The sequence below is a fragment of the Amphibalanus amphitrite genome, unplaced genomic scaffold (assembly GCF_019059575.1).
Source record: "Amphibalanus amphitrite isolate SeventyFive unplaced genomic scaffold, NRLGWU_Aamphi_draft 000032F_arrow, whole genome shotgun sequence".
Taxonomy (NCBI): domain Eukaryota; kingdom Metazoa; phylum Arthropoda; class Thecostraca; order Balanomorpha; family Balanidae; genus Amphibalanus; species Amphibalanus amphitrite.
Genome location: NW_024881528.1, coordinates 368,453 through 389,909, shown reverse-complemented (window position 1 = coordinate 389,909; position 21,457 = coordinate 368,453). Strand labels below are relative to the sequence as shown.

General features: G+C 52.1%; 1 protein-coding gene across 7 annotated transcripts in view; it reads left to right on the top strand.

The window, feature by feature from the left end:
- LOC122368312 (zinc finger protein 1-like) overlaps positions 1-21,457 on the top strand; it is a 135,820-nt gene that overhangs the window by 24,815 nt on the left and 89,548 nt on the right. The window lies entirely within an intron of this gene.

Genomic DNA, 21,457 nt, shown 5'->3' with positions numbered 1-21,457 from the left:
GCGCAACATTCCCTATGTGGTGCCCACTCAGGTAGCCCTTTCTTCCGGCGCTATTACCTGCGACGCTAAGAGGCTCTGTATTGGCTCACCCTGAAAGGGTTTCCGTGTTCTCAAAAGTCTATTTCTTGCTGAATAGTTTGATAGCCTTTCAAGAAGGTAATTAAAGGAAGAAAGTTCAATTGTTAACTGGCACTCCGATCGTATAGATCGGTAGTATGATGTTGCTCCCGAACGTCAATTCTTCCCTGCCGTGAAGACGCCGTATTCTTTCACGGGTGACTGCGCGCAGCTCGGCTCTGACCTCGCTGCAAGGGTCTGGTATTTTCGCGGACCTTGTGCCAGACCATATCGGGGACATCATTCAGCGATTGTGGTGTCCAGACGGCCCCAGTTTGTCAGTTGGGTTTGTTTGTTTGTGCTATCATCCGCCGTGCAGACTGACCCGAGTCAGGTGATGTGGGGGCGGCGTCGAGTGGAATTTTGTTTAGCGGTTATTCCGTTCTGTGCTCAGCAAACGTTAGGTTTGAAAAGTTCGCAAATTTGTTGATACCTAATTACTGATCACATCCTGCAGCTGCTATCATAATATTTTGGTGGAATAAATTGTGGAACGTGAGTCATGACGTGATACCATAACGTTCAAACTTCAACATTATGTTCTAATATTTATTCTAAATTTAATTTAAAACTTTAATCTTAATTTCAACTAAGATTTCATCTTTAGTCTTTTTTATGTCATTGTAACAAAGCTTAGGAATCAAACAATTAGATAAAATTGAGAGGAAAAGTCATTTTATTGCAGCGGATGATCGAAGAATGAAGGTGGCATCGCTTAGGTTGGTGAGATTTCAGTGGCCGGGTGACGGACAACTTTCCTTGGAAGTTGCAGTATGACAATGCTACATTAGCTTGTAACGTATAGACCACTACATGTAGGTAATGGCTACACTATACAATTACACACATAGAGGTGTATGGCTGTACTCGTAATTGTCTTTGATAACTGTTTCCGAAGCTTGTAGGTAACTTTTTTCGAGGCTTGCCTTTGATGCAGTATGGCTATAACCGTAAGAGCAAACGCCGTAATTTAAAGAAGAGCAAACGCCGTATACGTCGTTTGCTTTTCTTTAAATTGTCCATAAGCTAAGACGTTGTATTTAACATGCTCCCATTTTTGCGCATTGTGCTAAGCTTCTATAGACAAATCTGACTAATCACCTTCACAATTTTCAGCAGTAAAGCTTCAGTGTTGACAGGACCAGACATTTTACTGTACGCTAGAGCAGGGGGCTCACTACTTTTCCATTTAGAGCACGCTGGTACCATTTGAAATCTGGCGTTCTCGGTGTCAGTGATCTGTTACCTGCACCTCGTATTGGACAACTTGAAACACTAAATCATCCGGGCCCGAAACTATTGGAGCGAAGCCGGCTCCTGACGGCTATATAAGGAATGTCTGTCAGACGCCTGCGCTCCCGCCGCGTCAAATTGTGTACACTGTTTCAGAGCGCTCGCTCAAGGTGGAAAACTTTGTGTGAGGGATATATTCCATTCTCTCGAGCACAGATATACGGTGTCTTTTCTTCTAAAGTTTTTTTTTTCTCGAAGCTCTAATCAATTGAAATATGAGGAAGCCGGTAGACACCAACGGATTCTGAACTGTCATCGAGCTATTACCGAGCTGTCATTTAGCTGTCAATGCACTCTTCAGTCTTTTCACCTGGGATTATTTTCCAACGGCGTCGAAAAGGTGATGTGGTGAGAAAGAGTGAGAGAGTGTGCCGTTTTCGGACGGGCTGCGATCCGAGAGGCCATTTGTTGTCTCATTTCCGCCATGTCAGGTCGGCTCGGCTGTTCCAGAGCGGCTTTTACAGCCCTGTTCTTCCCATCTGGGAGCTTCCACCTGTCAATGGGACGGGCTGCTGTTGCTTTCAAGAAACTGTTTGGTTCTAAATGGATTCGGATAGGTAAATTCTTCCTTATTGAAAGATTGTATCGCAGACGGACTAAATTGAATCTCAAACGCTCTGTCAGGGAAATAAACAAAGCGGCGCTGCCAGCGCCCAGCCATAAGGGCGCAGCGGCGCGGCCCTCTGGAGGATCCTACAAACGACAAAAGCTTCTCGGATTGTGAGGCAGAAATCGTCCCCCACTAAACTCTGACGTCACCGGCATCGATTGAGGCTGTGTGGCCAATGGAATGTCAACTAACATCTTTAGTTAACTAAAGAGTGGTAGGGGTAGTGGTAGGGGTAGTGGTAGGGGTAGTGGTAGGGGTAGTGGTAGGGGTAGTGGTAGGAGTAGTGGTATAGGTAGAAGTAGTAGAAGTGTGGCCCAGGCCGATCCAATGTGACGTGGTGACCTATACGACCTGGCCTGACCGAAGGTGACCTGGCCTCACCCAGTGTGACCAGGGATAACCACCTTGACCTGACTTGACCCCGTATGACCCAAATTTCATCCAACCAAGCCCTCAAAATATTTATTATGTTCAAAATTTTCCTCTGCACGTTTCTGTCCATATCTCTGCACTGTAAAAAAAGTTTACCAACTAGTTAGTTATCCGGCCACTTTTCACTAACCATAGGCGTGTAAGCAAAACACGCATTTCATGACTAAGTGTGTTTTCAATTACACGCAAAAGGTTGAATAGCGTGTTTTGAAACACACCTCTTAGTTTTCGAATATTTGCCAGGTTACTAAGATAAGCCGTGTAAGCGTGTTTATTGACTATCATCGGTGTGTTTTGTTAATAACTACAGACGTGTTAGGTAACACATGTGTTTGTCACACGGCCACTTTTCACTAGCTATATGCGTGTACGCAAAACACACATATTGCGTGTTAGCTAACTAAGCTGTGCGTGTTAATACACTAAATGCATTTTTGAGAACAGGCGTGTAACTTAACTAATGTGCGTGTTAGTCACCTCTTTTCACAGCCCCCAAAAAAAACGAATCGAATTAAACTCATCAAACATGTTTATTCAAAACTGCATTCAAGCTCCTTTCAGCAAGCTTACAACTGCATACAGTAATATTTCTCTTATTGTACTAAAAATGAACCTAAAAAAGTAATCTTCTGTAGGAAACTGCCGAGCGGCAAAGGCGCTCCGTTCTAAAGTTACGTTCTAAGCTATATATAGCCTGCAGGAATCCGCACCAGCCATGACACCATACACTGTAAAAAAATCTTACAAGCCCCTTGTAGGAAAACCGCTGGCGCAAAAATGAGCATGCAGCGACGTGTAAAAATCGCCTCATATTTAGCTAGTAAGAGGGTACAAGCTTGTTTCGTTAGTATAAATGACAAGCCCACGCCTCATAAACCGAGCACCCCCGTGTCAGCCCCTCGTTTCGTTATTCGGTACCTCGTTTGAAAACGAGGGCAAAACCAGCAGATCGGTACGCCGATTAGGCTCCTTAGCAGGACTCGCCTGGTAACCCAACCAGCTAGCGCCTGCTATTGCTGCCCAGTAGTAATACTAGCTCAATTGCGTCACCCCCCCCCCCCCCCCTCCTTCTCCCCAGCCGCCCCTCCGACTGGTGGACGACCCGGCCAACGACAGCCACGACAGCGTGCCAGCCACGTTACAAAAAAAAACATACACAAAAATAACGTTTATTACTTATTAGCATACGATACAAAATATCTAAATATATACATATTACAATATCATAGCGGAGTGGTGCAAAAGCTGATTCGAGTCACCACCAATAACATTCACAAAATAATACGGTTGCATGAGACACGATCGAGCACTTCCACGGGCTTTGACGCAACGGCACTTACAACAGGCGAGTGAGCAAGTTGATCCTGCCATGTCACGTACATTGTGCACTGTGCAGTCCATCAAATATTCGCCATACTTTGCAGATTCAAGCAAGTTTTTTTTTTCTGGGCGAGGCTTACCAACAGAAATATCGCTGGCTTCCGGCATACCTTCATGCCTCAGTCTCCCACAACTTTAAGCAACTCTGCAAACAGAAAAGAAAATTGACTGCTGATTTTAACCCTCGCCCTGGCAGGGCCTTTTTCATAACACGGCCTGGCAGGGGGGGGGGGTCGATGCGACCCCCCCCCCTCGCGATTGGCTCCTATGGCACCTAGAAACACCAAATTTGGTAGGTAGGTGGGCCCCATGGAATTCTCGCCCCTGTGCAAATTTGGTTGTTCTAGGTCAATATTTAGGGGGGTTTTGGGGGGTATAAATGTAAAAATTTCGCTAAAAACAGGTCAAAAGTTTTTCGCTTATAACTTTTGATCTAATTAAGATAGAGCAAAAAGAAAAGCACCAGTGAACTCAGCACGTCAAGGCGCGTCGAATGATATACTTTTTAGCTTGCTTAAGTGTACTTAAAGTTTTTCTTAATTTTTAAGTAAACTTTAATTAACTAATTAAGTTCAAATTAACCAAATTGCATCATATCGCATATCATTCGATTCGGCTGATCACCAGGAACACAATGACACCATTTTTTAAGCTCTAGCGTCATTATGTGCCAAGTTATTGGAAAAATGTGATTTGACCTCAGTTGACCTCATTTGACCTGACCCATGGATAAGTACACCAAACAAAGAAGCACCAAGTGACCTGCTGTTAAGTAATGTGGTTTCAAAGCACAAAAGTGATAGAACGAAGCGGTTATCTCCAGTATTTTCCGAATTTAGTATTTTCCCATAGGCTTAACATTACGACGCAATGACCTCTAACTGACCTCAGGTCAGTGACCTCAAAAAACCCGAACTATATGTTATACAACTCGGTGAACTTAGCACATCCTGAAAGTTTGAAGGAAATCAGTCGAAAACTGTGAGTTGTACAGGTGCAAAAAGAAAGTTGAAATTTGACCATGACCTTGTACCGGTTTTTCTGACCTGGTGACCTGATCCAAGGTCACCCGGACCTGAAATTTTCAGGTCATATGTAAAAAGGTTGCCCCATAGGCTGTGCCAAATTTGGCGGCGCTGCGCGCCGCCGTTTTTACGCTATCTTCGAAAAACCTTAGGGGGGGTCGCATCGACCCCCCCCCTGCCAGGGCGAGGGTTAAAATATCAGTGAGGATGGCTTTATTATCTACATCAACTGACTTTTGTATAAGATAAATCAATGTGAGGCAATATGTGTAGCTTACACATTTGGAAAAAAAGGCTAGACAGCAACTGAAAGAAAGTCCGTCTTCCAACAGTCGGAATTCAAACGAAACAGTGGCCCACAACGGTCAAGGGGTGAATTCTATGACGCAACATGTGTTCAGAATATTACAAAATAAATAAAATGTCCCCCATTGCTACGTAAATATCATACAATATAACGTACCTTCGAAATATCCCAGCCCGAGAACTTCACAACGCACCGTGCCACAACACAACCGCACCAACCGCCGGCAGCCGCAGAACTGAACAATGGCGGCCGGAAATGACGGCCCCGCGCCGGAAGTGAAGGACGCGTTTTAGAAGCAGTCTCAGACTCGTCGCTGCTCACCGTAGCAGGGATTTATGAGGCACTTCCGAATCAAAGTCGTTTCGCCTCATTCGGCAACACGAAAACCCTACCAGGACTAGTCCGATGATGAGTTTCCGACTAGGTGGCGTGTGCGCAGGATTATATCTAAAGCACGTGCAGGGCGGTGCCTCATTAGCCGACATGATAATAATATGACACGATAATGAAACACGCATGTAACTAGCATGCAACAAGCTTCTGGCGGATTTAATTATGAGACTATGCGTAGTTTTCCGACACAGCGCGAAATCTGTTGATAAGCAGGAAGGGGTGTTAGGGAAGCATTTAAGTTATTAGGTTACCGTTTGTAACCAATTGTTTCACGAGGCCACTCTTTAACTAACAACCCTCAGGCTGATAATGTCCCTATATATAACAGCAAGGTACAATCGACGACCGTGTAACCCACTCCTTGTCATAGAATTGGCTCGTGACATTTTTTACAGTGTACAGGCTCCAAATACCTATTACGAAAACATTGAGAATGCTTCATTTCTGTCGATATGGGCAAACTAAATTGCAACAAAAGGGCAAAAATTCCCTGAACGAACAATGGTGGCACATGTGTCTACAAAAAAAAAAATATTTGACAACATGGCTGCAGTGAAAGGAATTGCATAAAACAGCACCTCACTGCGTTCACTGGTTGAGTGCCCAACCAAAATTAGGTACATTTAATTTCTTGTTCAAAGCTTAATGCGGTTTTAGTGTGCAACATGCTCATTGTTCAGTCCGTCATATGTACTTACAGACGTCAATTGACAGTCAACAAATGAACAGTGTCTCCAACCTGAGACCCTCTAAAGCCTGGTTGGAGCTTCATTTGAAAAGAAAATGAGTGACATACATAAACCACACTAAAACGCCAGCAATATCTCCACTGATCTTTCCCATAATCACTCACCATACCAGTAAGGATGAAAGCCATGTCCAACAATCCATATCATTTCACTGTTTGACTTCTTATTATTCTTATTCGGGTTATGTATCACCACAGTATCACCACTTCTGCATCCCACAGCAGCTCCTTATACTGCACACGCAACACTTATACGCCACAGCTCAGCTCCTTCACAACGCACGCGTCCTCTCCCCTCTCTGACTTGGCACAGACTGAACAATGGCGGGCGCAGAGGGGCGCACAAAATGGCGATTTTTTTTTTCAATTAACTAAGGTCTTTGTAATGCTACAACAAAAAGGGTAGTAAGAAAACTAAGATTGTGAGTAACAACATGTGTTTGATTTGTTAGTTAACACGTTACCCAGAAAAAAAGGCAAAGGAAGCATAAACAAACATGTTTGTCAAATAACACGGCATGGTTTGCACGGATAATATTTGTCGGCTTGCAATGATGTTAGCTTTTCTGCTTCGATGAAATGGATGTGGTGTTAGGTTGCAAACATATGTGTTACCTGACCCATTTTTTGCAACAACGTGTGTTTTAATACTAGATTTTGCTTGAAGAATTAACTAACTGGTTTGTTAGCATTTTTTACAGTGTGCTTCCAGACGACAGATCAATTTAAATCAAACACCATTCGAAAGCAAATTGGCTGCTGCCACATTATCTGGCTACGCCGCGAAGCAAGTGGCGCAGCCGCTTGTCACACCTATTTGTGTGATAGATAAATTTTCAAACGATAAATGTTCAGCTCACAACCGTATGGCCATCTTCCTAGAGCCCAAGTAGGAAGCAAATACAGTATTTGCTTCCTGTGCACCTATTGCGGCTTTGCGCAGGCTGTCTGATATGTCCGAACTCGAGGAGCTAGCTGCATTGTTTGTCAGAAACAGCGAGGTGCACACGCGGACCACGAGGGCCAGAAACCAGCTCCATCTGCCGCGCATCCGGAACGAGTACGGGCGGAGGCGCTTTGCCTACAGGGCAGCTTCCCTCATGAACTCTCTTCCGTCCCATGTTTGTGATTGTCGCGGCAGTAGAAAGCAGTTTGGGGCTGCCCTCAAACGCCACATGCTCTCCAATACCTAACTGTCCGATTTTTACACTGATGGTGTTGTGTGTGTGTGTTTGTGTGTGTGAAGTGTGTATGACAACCGTGCCAGCATTCTCAATTTAGTCGTTTCCTGTGTTCTATACTTGTATGACGAAAACATGTAATAGCCTCTTTATAGAGGATATGTTTGATATGTTCAATAAATAAATAAATAAATATATTGCAGTTATTTTAGACGTAGGTATATTATTTCTGTAGCTAAATATCTAACTGACGGCCGTCCGACATTGGACTGATTTGGGCCGCTGCTCTGTCCGAGAGGAGCGGATTTCAGAGGCGCTCTATGACATGTCGGACGCGGCCTGCTACCAGGGCCGGCGACATGTGACATCCAGCGCGGACAAAAGGCCATCGGCCACCCGCTACATTGCACAACACGCCCGACACGCTGTCCGCCGCTGGAAATTCAGCGGCGCAGCGAGGCCGTGTTACACTGCCGAATTTTGGCCACGACCCTGTCGCCGAATCACGTCGTGTAGGAAATCGGCGAACAGTTCACCGACAGAGGCGAACAGCTCGCCGACAGAGCCCGATTTGCAGACAACGGGTGGGGGCCCCCCTAATCGTGCGCGGGTCGAAGCTGATCCATGATTCGGCGAACATCGCGAATGAATGGCGAATCTGTTGCGAATAGTCGGCGATACCTTGGCAACAAGTCGGCGCACGTAGCGACATGTCGGCGGCGACTCGGCGACTGTTTGGCGATCATGTTCGTTTATTATAATTTCGGCGAACGGCCGCGAAATTTTCATTTTTCATTAAATATTCGTGGCGGTCGTGACGAACCGTAAAAGTCGCGCGGTGGACACCGACTGGTCTGCGAAATGCCAAGACCGTGGAAGAAAGATCCCGAATCGGTCCGCGACATAGGATGACTTGCATATTCGTGCGCATTCGTGTACCAAAATTCGGCAGTGTAACAAGGGCTTAACGTGAAGCGCAAAACGGCATTAGCACGATTGTCCCTCGCTGCACCGGGGCGCTGGTTGAACCGAGCTGTCAGAAAGGAGCGTGATTTCTATTCCGCAAATTAAAGTCATATCCACATTCGGCTGCGTGTTGTCATAATGTGTCGCCACTATAGACCAAAGATGAAACCGCGGTCAAAGCTAGCGATCAGACCAGCCTTTCCCATAACAGTTCTGGCGGTGATGATACAATCCTTTACTTCGCCAGGCCCCTTACTTTGCCTGTTCTATCGCCAGGCCCTAACGATGTGCGCTGAGTAGCCTCATCACGTGGCGTCACAGGGCGGCACGGACACCTGCCCCCGGCCGCAGTAGGGCACGTGCCGCCGTGTCACCTCGGCTGGGCACGTGCCGCCGTGCCACCTCGGCCCCTGATCAGTCCCCGCGCCCGCCAGGTCACTCGTTATCGCGCATAATAGTAATGGCGGCGCCTGCCACCGGCTGCGGCCCGGCGCCGCTACCGGTCCTGATCACGGTAATTTGGCCGGTAACGAGTGCCTGTTTACCTGGCAGCATGCACCCTCCGCTCAGCCAATCATCGTGCCGCGATTGGCCGGCGCCAGGCGACGCCCCGTTGGCATGACAACCGTGATTACTGCTATTCGACGGTAACGCGATTTCGCCGCCTTCGTGCCGTGCTCAATGTAATAATATTGTCATTTGTCTGATGGCGTGTGACGCGAATGGCTGCGAGTGTGTTGAGCGCCGGTGTTACCGGCAAATTGACAGGTATTTGATTCGGAGTACGACCGACGCCGCCGGCTCGTGTGCCAGACGGCTTATTGCATTTCGCTGAAACGTCTCTGCTGTGGGCGGGCGCATTAGCAGTTTAAGAGCTGGATTCTGAAATCGCCGCCCAGGTGGGTTTCTGACAGTTCTGGCCGGGAGGCAGCGGCCGCCTGCATCTGAACGGATCAGTCTATTTAAGTCGCTCGCTCCTTGGAGAGTCCAGGTGCCCGTCCGCTCCACGCCGGGTCCCTGGAGAACCCGAGTGGCCGTGTTAGTTGCCGGTTTCCATGATTTGTGAGTGTTGGTTGGTACTGGAATAGTCACTAGTCAGTCCACCTGGAACTGTTGACAGACTAATAACTGGCAGTGATAGGTCGACGCTCTTTCGAATCATTGGCATTGACAAAGTCACGGTTTTACGGATAACCTCGATTTTTAAAACACATGTCAAAAAAGAACATGTAAATTATCATCTGGTCCATGATAGGTATAGGTAATAGGTAGGTACCCATGCCCGTACCCCGGTTTATTTATACAGCTTCATTCCACTCATGAATTGTTTGACTTTGCTCTATCTATTGATTCGGAGACCAATAGGTATGCTATTTTTTGCTATTATTGCTGGCATTGCAATTCTCAGAACATGGACATTAGCCCAGGTGCTGAAATTTTGACGAGGACGTTTTTCAAGCATAAAGAATGCTCACTAGAATTATTGGTACACGTGTCTTTAGCTGTTGATTCAGTTGCTCATTTTTTTAAAGGGCACGTCAATGAGTCATTTAATAGATTATGCCAAAGGGCAATTAGGTATTAAAGGTAGTGTGCCAGCTTTCCTGGACCGTATGGAGTTAATGACCCAGATAAGGAGAACCGGATTTTTAGAACTTATCCATACCTTCAAAACTCATGGAAACGTCTTAAATTCTTCAAATTTTGAGTACCCCAGTGCGAAATTCGCCCCGACGGGTTGTCGGTCGTACCCCAACCACATTTCACACCACTATGAACAATAAATGCACACACTGAAATCGCTATTACGATATGCTCATCCAATCAAGTTTCGATAAACCCGTTCATCATCATCTCCTGCGGTTTCGAACACGCCTGTTAGGTGGTGCGGTAGACCGCGCCCAAAGCCAGGGCCCCGGTAACGTGATGTAGCCGAGTCGGGGCAGCGTGCGCTGACCCAAGCCGGGGCCGCGCGTCCTCCCGGTGTCATGTGATAGCCCGGGGCTGCCCGCGGGGATGCGGTAGACCGCGCCCAAAGCTGCGGCCCCGGCTTGGGTCAGCGCACGCTGCCCCGACTCGGCTAACCCACGTTACCGGGGCCCTGGCTTTGGGCGCGGCTTCTGCTCATACTTTGTGGTGCGGTGGTGGTGCGTCGGGCCGCGCGCTCTGACTTCGGCCAAGAAAAATGCGTCAGCTGATCATTGTCATTTCTGCCACTTGCGTGTGGTGAAATGGGGTCATAACTTAAGAGACGGCTTTTTCATATCAATTATTTTACATAGAATCATATTTCAAACCATAAATAATGTTCGACAGCCAAATAAAAGAAACAATACCAATACAGGCTTACAGTTTAAGGCTCGACATTGTGTTGTCTACGATTAGACAGCTGATAACTCATTCCCGTACGTCGTAACTCTATAATGACCTTTGCTTATTGTCACATGTGCGCCGCATTCGCGATTGTTGCCGACGCCTGTTTGCAGGTCAGCCCACTACAGTTGTTATACATATCGAAAAACCGATAAACTTTTAGGCGAAAAAGGCACTATTCCAGGCCCATTTTTGATTTTCTTTGCGATATTAGGTAAAAACAGAAGCTTCTTATCCTAGGAAAAATAAAATGGGAAATCTTTCAAAGGTGGCACACTACCTTTAAATAAAATTATCATGACGATTAACACCTCAGCCGTCGTCTGCCACGATACGGTCGTGTGCCCTTGTGGCGGTCCACGCCCTTTGACCTCTATCGCCTGTCGTCGTCCGGTGACCCCGGCAGGATGACCTCTGCCAGCCCCCTGGGCGTCTGCTCGTCTGCTCTTTGTGACGCCGCCTAATCACGCAGACGGCACGGCTAATGAGTAAATGGACGCCGCCGGCCGCAACCAAATGTTACTGGCCCCCATTACCGGCCCGCTGCCGACTGCCTGCCGGGCTGTCTGGCGCAGACTGGACGCCGAATGTGGAAGGTCACTCGGCGACCGTGTGGACACCTGTCACACACGTTTCGCCCAGTGTTGTTCGGATTTTCGCGACCGGAACTCAGGGCTCACTGGTGTTGACTTGCCGAAACTCGTCTGCTCGGACTGAGCCGCACCTGAGGCCCCGAGGCGGCGGGTTCAAACGAGCCGGCGCCGCCCGTCTCCCGTGTGAGCTGTGCCGGCTGATTGGAGGCGCGCGTGAGTTTATGGTCTCTCAGGTGGTCTGCCGCGCCCACCGGGCCTTGTTGACGCCCTGTGGCGACGCCCAGCTGCAGGACGGGCGCCCCGCCGGCGCCCCGCCGTCGCCCCTCCGCCACCGCCACTCAACGAGCGGTCTGCCCGTTCCCAGGCGACCATCGGCCGACCAAAGGTGGTTTTATGGATGTGTTTATCAGTCCATTTGTGGGCCGGAAACTTGAGACTGTCCGTTTAATCGACGTTCCCACGTGTCCGCGCCGGTATTGTACCTGCGCGTCGCGATTGGGCCCGCGCATCGTTCGATTCAGCGCGCCTCGTCCGGTGGCCTTTCAGCGGCCACAAAACACTCGGGCGGCCCGTGAGAACACTCGCCAGGTATTCACAACCCGTCCGGACGGGCTACGGTTACCGAGACGCTGGCTGGCGGGTCTGCTGCCGAGGCCGCTCCTTGCCCGCCGCGCTGCCGCCGCGCTCCCGTGAGGCCCTCGCGGCTCGGTCTGACGCCCGTGCGGCGCCCGAGAGGCGCCCCGGGCGCCGCGGGCGTGCCGCTCCGATAGAGTTGGAGTGGTCAGGTGGCGTTGGTCGGCGGCCGACGGCGGTGCCGTCTCCCCAGGGAGTCGTGCTCCGTATCGGGCGGCGAGCTCAGGTGCGTTTTGACAGGTCCGCCGGCCGCGCAGAGGATGAAAGGAAATAGAGCCCGATTGATGGAGCGGATTTACGCCGGCGAGCAGAAGGAGGAAAAAGGATCTCCGGGGAGCCGAGTCCATTTCGGATTGTCTGCTGTTTGCGATGAAAGGCTCATCTGGCGCGCTGGCGTCCCGCCGCCGGAATTAGTCCTCAGCTGGTGGTGGCGCGGGAGGAAAGGAGAGGAGAGGGGAGGAGAGGAGAGGAGAGGAGAGGAGAGGAGAGGAGAGGAGAGGAGAGGAGAGGAGATGAGAGAAGAGAAGAGAAGAGAAGAGAAGAGAAGAGAAGAGAAGAGAAGAGAAGAGAAGAGAAGAGAAGAGAAGAGAAGAGAAGAGAAGAGAAGAGAAGAGAAGAGAAGAGAAGAGAAGAGAAGAGAAGAAAAGAGAAAAGAAGAGAAGAACCAAGAGAGGGAACAGCAGAGGAAACAGCAGAGGAGAGAAACTCGAAAAAGTTTAGGAGAAGAGGAAGAGGAGGAAAGAAGAGACAAGAGTAGCCAGAGGAGAGAGCAGAACAGATGGGCCTGGGTCGGAGGGGGAGGAGGGGGCGGGGCACGCCGTAACTGGCCGCCGCCGCGCCATTGATTGTCTGCGCCGCGCGGCATCAGGTGGCGGGCCCAGGTGAGTGCGCCAGATTGGGTGGCGCCGCGCCGCCCTCGTCGCCGGCTATTAATGTCCCGAGGGCACCGGAGCGCCTCCTGTGGGACTTCTCCCAGCTGGGGTCGCCACTCGGCGCGCGGCGGGGTTGAAGGGCTCGCTCCCGTCTGGTCTCAGGTGGACGAGGGGTCGTCGAGTCTCATTAGCTACCTGGAGGATAGCGACTGCCGACGGTCGCTTATGTAAAATATTGCACCCTCGCACATATTTGCGTCATTTGTGTATTTTCCTTTTCATTATTCGGCGGGTAGGTGCGCACATTATTTCCGGCTCCGCTCCGCAATGCCTGAACTGAGATCAATCCCATGCCTGAATTATCTTGTAAGAAACATCTTATTCAGCAAGGGCTTTTAATTTGGCATATGCAAATGCAATTAGTGCGGGCGGCGGTGGCGGATCCCGGCTGCATTGTACCAAGTCGCTTCGGATTCCACTTCGTCGTTCCGGCCGCGACCGAGGCGGGCGGGACCGGAAGAGGACGACCACCGCCGGCCGGAGCCTCATGCATAAAGGTGGATACAGAGGCAGGAGGCGATTTTAACGACATGCATGTGAAAGAAGCTCATTCGGGCTAGGGAAGTGGCTGCCCGAGCCCCGAAGCGATATAAATTCATGGGACTTTGTGCTGATTACTATGAGCTGGATGATTTCATCATTTGCGTTTCTTGAAGGTAAATGAAAAATACACATTTAAAAACGTTCCTTTTTATACAAATAATCGCCTCCTCATGGATTTGATTCATTTGGGCCCGCACCTGACTCGCTGGCCCTCCCGGCCGTGCCGCGCTGGAGCGGCCGAGCCGCCGCGCCGGTGCCGCCGCTCGGCCCCTGGCTCGGCCGTCGGCCGGTGTCGGCGGCGGTTGGCGCTGACCGCTACCCGACCACAGCCAGCGGCCAACACCGGCATCGATTGGAGACGCGCGGCCACCGCAGCCCGGCCAGCCCAGGTGCGTCCCCGCCCGCACTGGCGCCGCATCTCGTTATACCCCGAGGCCGCCAAATCGAGTCTCGGCCAGCGGCGGCCGTGGGGTGGCTGGTGGCGGCGGGCGGTAGCGGTATATTGGAAACGGTGAGGGGATGCTGGCGATGGTGGCCACCGTGACGGAATGAAAAGTGACGCTGACGGTAACGGTGACGGTAACGGTGACGGCGACGGTGACGGTAGCTGTGACGATGTTAGCTCTGGCAATGCCGTCAGGACGGCGCTCCTGTAAATCACTGTGTCAGAATGCCGGCCGACAAATAGTGATATACCCGGCAGTCTTTGGTCAGCGCGGCGCTGCTCGTCAGCAGCTGATAGGTCTCCCACCTCCGCCCATCTCCGGCCCTGCCTCCAGTCAGTCATCCCTCGCCCGGGTCATCCAGTCAGCACTTTTTCCCGCTGCGGCTTTCTCGCCCTCTTCCTCCCGTCTGATCTGGATAGGACGATCGACGAAAGCTGGACGCAGGTGCTGACCTGTGTGCTCCCCGATCCCGAGTCAGCCTCTTCGGCCGCCCGCCCGAGCCTTATTGGCAGTCGGGAGCACCCCTCCCCTCTCCTCCCCCACCGCCGCGCACCATTCCACCTCTCTGACCTGGCTCCAACTCGACTCCACCTCTCCAACCTGGCTCCAACTCGACCCCACCTCTCCAACCTGGCTCCAACTGGGCAAGTTCCATCGCCTAACTCAATCATGGTCAAGTTGCCGCCGGCTCAGCGTTTTCGCGTGCGCGGCGCTTTCCTCCGACGGACCGACACCTGGCCCGTCTTCTCTGGATCGTCGCCGGTGCGGACGACGCACTCCTAACTAGACGCGCCGGCCCGGATATTTGATCAGCCAGGTGCTGGGAAAGTTTGCCGGCCGACGGAGTTGGTCGGGCCGACGACAGCCGCGGCGGGACTGGCGCCGCGCGAAGAACAGATGCCGTCGACTAACTTGGACCGATCACCGGCGACACAAGTGGCGATCAGCTTAGGGCGATATGGATTCATGCCAACGGAGTTACTTGTCGGATTAAAAGGATTCGTGCGGTGTAAGGCGATATTTTGAATTCTCTGACATTGGAGAAAATAGTAGGGACATGGTTGTGCAAAAGGGAAATCAGACCAAAGCGGTTTAACTAAGAGTTTACAGGCTGGCATTTGATGACCCAGTAAATTTATTATTGCCTTCACCCTCGCCATCAAACCAGCGCTGGCAACCTGATCCGACCTGCGTTCACTGCCCGCCCGCTGGACCGGCAGGCACGCATGATTGCAGCTCCGCCCGTGTGTGCGTGCCCCCGCTGTGCTGACGGTGCAGTCGGCACGCACCGGCTGCCGCTGCCGCGAGCTGATGAGGGCCGGCGCACCGGGCCAAGGGGGACCGGGCGCATTGTGGCCGAGCCGCCGAGCCGCCGCGCCGCCGGGCCCACATCTGTCACCCCCGGGAGCGCATTCAAGCTACCTGCACGTGCCGTAATCCCCGGCAAGCCTTCCCGGCCGATGGGCTGATTGAGTTGAGCTGATTACCTCGCCATGTGGCGGCGCAGGGGCGCACGGCGGGCAGGGCGCCGGCGACCTGGCGCAGGGGCGCCCGACAGGGCAGATGCGGAGCGCCCTGGTACGCCGAGGGCGCCAGGAGACAGCCCCCAACGGATCCGGGATGGGCGCCGGGGGCGTCGGCGGGTCTCATGATCGAGCTGGGCGCCGCGCCCGTGCCGTCCGCCGCCCCGGCCGCGCACTGTTTGACTGTCAGTTAATAGGCAAACACAGGTAGGCAGCGCTCCTGTTGACAAGACACACAGATTACTCGGGCTCCGGTGTCTTTGTTAAGTTTTCCCGATCTCCGACGGGCAAATAGGGGTGCACGGCGCGTGACGCGGGCGCTCCGACGCGGCCGACGCGCTCCCTCGTCCGACGCCGCCGCCCCTCCCCGTCGGCCGTCGGCAAGGGGTAACCCTCGGCGCCCAGTTTATGACTACCTGAAGCCAGCAGGCGCGGCGGCCCGTCGCGCGGCGGTGTTTTTCCCAGTCGGGGATTATCTCGCCCGTCTCGTGCGGCTCTGCGCAGTGCGCACTGCGACCCGTCTCGGCGGGACTGGCGCGGCCCGGCTCAAGTGGGGACCTGTTCGGCGCTCGGCCTTTTTGTCTGCTGACACTGGCACCTTGCGCGAAGACGGAGGGAGGACAGCGGAGTGGGGACAGGGGAGGGAGGGGAGAGGCGGGCGACTCGCGGAGCCATCCGTCGCCTCCCCTCCCCGTGTCGGGAATCACGGCGGGCCGGCGCCCCTCGCACGGGCGCGGTGGGCGCCCCTGCCGCCGCCGCGGGGCCGACGCCCGCTGAAAGCGCGCTCCACTCCGAGCACCTGGACGGCATAATTACTTCGGCAAACGTTTGTGTACGAGTCACTGGGCTGGAAGCTGTGTTTTCATCCGGCCTCATCTGCCGCTCGCGGGGGGGGGGGGCGCCGTCACCTGCCCCCTCCCCCTCAGGCCGTTCCCCTCTGCGCCGGTGCGCGCGCCGGCTGCATTATCCGCGGCGCGTGTCAACCTGGCCGATACCGGGGCGCCGATTATCCAGGTATAATGGCGTTTTACACGGAGCGCGCGCGGCCGGCCGCCAGATGGACGTCCATTGTGAGCGGGCACGTGCGCGCCGCCCCACCTAGCCGGCTGAATGTACAATCAGCTGGCAGAGCCCCCCGCCGGCCACGCCACAATGGCGCGTAAACCTGGATTTGTGTTATGATAAATCACGATCGCAGGGGATGCAATCATAACCGGTAAATGGATTCTGTGTCGCGCCCGGCCGGCGGCCGCGCGGCGACACACGCCACTCGCCATCGATCGCCGCGCCGGCCGTTGGCCAGTTCGAATAGGACACAATGTGACGCGCCGCGTCGCCGGCGTCGCGCCGGTGCGTCGGTCGACGACCGTCGCACGGGCGCGTCGCGCGCGGCAGGCACCCCTCTCAGATGCGCCGATAGCGCGGGGATCGGGCGGCTGCGCGGCGCGCAGCACGCGCCCAGAGCCGGCCCGTGTGCTGCCAGAACTGACTGGAGCCACGCACCAGGCACTGCGTCTCCACGGTGGCTCACTGGCCCCTGCAGGGGCTGACCTAGGCCACCGGGCCGGCCGCTCACACACACTCGTCACCGCACCGCGCTGCCCGGCCGCTGACCGCTGACGTCTGACGGACAGACAGCTGGAGAGAAGTGCGCGGTCCGACTGACACCGTGTCAGGTTCCAGAGTCCGCTGACCCCGAGTCAGGGTCGACTCGGGTCATGACTCAGGCTGCGATGGAACGGTGCGGCTCTGGGGAGGGTCCGAAGACACCGTGAGATGAGCCGATAAGGACGGTGGGAACTTATTCTGCGAGCCACAGCCCACAACGCTAGTCGGCTTCCTCAGGAGTCAGGTATATCGGCATTCTCCGCTATTTTTAGTCACCGCCCACGAAAAGCACAATATTGGGAAGCATGTTAACAGTGGCGTAGCCAGAAATCAGCGAAAGGGGGGGCCATGGTGCTCGAGGGGGCGACTTTTCCCTTGAGAGGGGCGCCATTGTGAGCTAGTGACAGGGGGTCAGTCTAAAATGTAACGTCATATATTCATGCATGATTTACTAGGTGTTGCAAAATACGAGTATAAGAACAAGGTTTCGCTGATTTTTCATAAAATCCAATTATTGCAATTTGGAGCCCGGTGTTTTTTATCAAAAGCCTTGATCTTTATGCATATTTAGCACGATATAGGAAACGAGCTTAGGCTACGGACATGCTATCTCAAAACACACACCCATGCGAATTCGAAACGGTAAAATATACGTTGATCGATAGGCACAATCTATATTCTTTGCAAAAAAAAAACATACAAGTTCACTCACTGATCCAAAGTGACCTGTGGACTGCAGCCTCTGGTCGACCGGGGTGGCCGTGCTTAGAATCTCAGACACTCATGACTGCATGAGTGCCAGATGGGTGAGGCGTGAGACTGTCCCATATAGTGGCACGAAGGGAATGTCTTCGGCCGGCGTAGTATAGAAGACGACTTTTGATGATGTGAGTGTGCATGGTCGACTTTAATAAGCGCCATAGAAACCTGCTGATCTCACCGAACATTCGTCTTGCGTAATCCTCAGACCAAATATCTACATTGAGATGGCCAGGTCAATTTTGGGACCTCTCTATTATCTATTATTAGTTAACCCGCGCCGTGCTGGTGGCCTGTGCTTTCCGTGTCGTGCTGGGGGGGGGGGATTTCAAGTCCCCCCTCTAACTCGGCTCCTGGGCCACGTAGCGACACGCAGTAAGGGGAAATCGAAAGAGCGTCAAAAATAATGACGGAAAGACTTCGTTTCAATTTTTAGGTCAGGTCAAAGGTCAGGTAACCAGAGGTCATCAAAGGTAAAATTTAGTCCATTTCAACAATTTTGGAAACTGCCAACGGCTAACTCGGGAACCAATAGAGCTACAGCGCCGCGGAACGTGTTCCTCTCGTCGAGACGCGTCGAATGAACTATACGTTGACCTTGAAAGGTCATTTTGAAAATTTGACCGCACGTCAAGGTCATGACCTGACCGGAATGGGCCATGCTGCATATCAGTCGATCCGTATTGTCGAGCTGACCACATCTGACGTGTTTTCACCGCTCTAGCACGTCTCTATCAAAAGTTATAGCCAAAAAACTGCTGGTGACCGTTTATGACCTGAGATGACCTCAAGGGCACACAAAAGCTTACCAGGTGCATTTTTACGATTCAGTGTGTTATGTTTACCTATGAACCGATGTTTGGAGGGTTTTAAACGACATTCGTCCAAAAGAGGCGCATTTCACTTTTCTCCCACTGACTTGAGGTCCCAAAATTGACCTGACCTTAGGTCACAGAAATAAAAAGTCCGAGATGAGCATTTTATACATATTGTTAGTCTTATCAATCTCTGAAAGTTTCAAAAGTGATCGTTCAGTCGTTGTAGCTATAGCGGGCCTTTCAACTTTTTTGAGGTAAGGCCACTTGACGTGCCCTGGTGACCTGACCTTGAACGACCCTGATCTGAAATTTTTACAAGCTGTGTAGAAAAGATATATGAACAGGTGTACCAAAAACAACGGCGCTGCGCGTCGCCGTTTTTGAGATATGCGCGAAAAAAAAACCTAAGGGGGCGGAACCCCCTTCCAGCACGGCGCAGATGGGAGACAATTGAAATGCTCTTCTTCTGAACGAAAACAACCTCAAACATCGGGATTCAGGTAAATATGACACATTTAATCGGTAAATGTCACTCGTGATGTGACCACTTTTATGTTACTGAGGTCATCTCAGGTCATGAAAGGTCTCCAGTAGATTTTGGACAATAACTTTTGATAGAGATATGATAGACCAATGAAACACCCTATATAATTATTTTCCTTCTCGAAAATATGGATCGACTAATATGCAGTATGACCTTTCCCGGTTAGATGATGACCTTTACCTTAGGTCAAATTCTCAAATGCCCTTTTAATGTCAAATTCTAGTTCATTTGACTCGTCTGTCTCGAAAAATGGAACACGATGCTGGATAAACTAATCTCGTGCAGGTCTGAGCCAAGAGTATTATGTACAGATAAACGTCCTCCGCGAAAAGTATATTTTGAGGCTAAAACGTTTACTTTAGGTCAAATCTGAGATAAGTGTCATGCGGGGCAGCTGATGTAGATAGCGCAGGTGTAGTTACCTACCACCTACCTTGGTTGTTTTCTCTTTTGGCGGAAACACGGTCTCGACTTCCCCTCCTCGCTCGCCCAGGTGTCTGTGTCTGCCGATTCCTTCTTGCGTAGCTGAAAGACGCCCCGAGCGGAGGGGAAGGAGACTTGGGAAGGAATGGGGTGACGGTGGGGCGGTGGGTGGGTCTGTTAGGATCCTAGTTTTACTCTCGCTGATGCACGTTGGTGTGGAACTCGTTCGGCGTAGGAAGACTATGGTGGTGATGTTTGCCAGCGTTGCCTTTCTTTCACGGATTTTGTTTTCTTGTTGGATTTTGCTGCTCACATATCGATTCACACATACATCACTCGCACTCAAGACGGGGCCATCGCGACCACAGTAGGATCCTAGTTTTACTCTCGCTGATGCACGTTGGTGTGGAACTCGTTCGGCGTAGGAAGACTATGGTGGTGATGTTTGCCAGCGTTGCCTTTCTTTCACGGATTTTGTTTTCTTGTTGGATTTTTCTGCTCACATATCGATTCACACATACATCACTCGCACTCAAGACTGAACAGTGAACATTCAACTCGACTAATGTGCCCCGCGCCCTTGCCGACGGCTCGCCGGCGGGCACCCGACTCCGTCTCCCGGCCGGCCCGGGCGCGGCGCCGCGGCGCGGCCGTCCCGGTTACCTGACCCGGCCGGCCAAAGGTCGGACCGGCTCCGGCCGCCGCTGCCAGCCCGCGGCGGGCCCGGGGAGGGGTACTACACTACATTCTTCCATTGTCGTGGTAACATGCTTGGTGAGGGCAAACATTGGCATGATTTCTTTCCCATTAATATTAAAGTATTGCCTGATTATCTCGTCTTGTGCTGCCATCTGTCGAATGTTGTTCTCCCTAGTTGTTCTTCCTAGGGGTCGCCGCAGTCTGCCCCGCCGCAGTCTGCCCCGACACTAATGTTCCGTGATTATCGCCGGCTCTAATACGGTCCCATAATCAATAAGAGAGAGCATAAAAAGAGCTATCGAATATGCGCTTTGCTGTGGCGCTGTAGCTCAATCTCTTTCTGAATCCTGACATGCGCCGCTTTGTCGAAAAATGTCAACATCGGAGAAATTTGATTTTCGGTTGTCGCTGGAAACCTGACCTTCGACCAGTTCGACCTAACCTTAAAAATGATCTAAGTAGGGCCGCCTGGCTGCTGCATCTTGAAAAGGGCCCTTGGTGTCGATGAGAAAGCCCCATTGTCTAATAATTGCCTAGCGTCAGTGGTTTCGGGGGGCCTATCAATCTTGAATGGGGCGGGGCGACCGAAGTCTCCATTCAGTTTCGCGTCAGTGACTACTGGAGGGCGTCAACGACCTCGGATAGGGCGAATGTGATCTTCAGAAGGGCACCGGGTGCTCTAGAGGAGTGCAATGCTTGGATGGGGTCACTGCTGCCTTCAGTAGGGCGTCGGACGCTCTGGAGGGGCGCCATTGATCTCGGATGGTCCGACTGGGATTTTCAGAGGAGCATCAGTGGTTTCAGAGGGGCGCCATTGATCAAGGATGGGCCGACTGAAGTCCCGGTTCAGATAGGCGCCAGTGGCTCTTGAGGGGCGCCAGCGACCTCGGATTGATGGGGCGACTGTGATCTTTAGAACGGCGTTGAGGAGCGCCATTGGGCATGGATGGGGCCACTGTTGCCTTCAGCAGGGCGCTGGAGGGAGGCCCTGGAGGGGCTTGAGCTTGGGTGGGCCGACTGTAGTCTCCAGGGGCGTTGTCTCGGATGGGGCGAATGTGATTTTCAGAGGGGTGCCGGGTAGTCTAGAAGGGCGCCATTGGTTTCAGAGGGT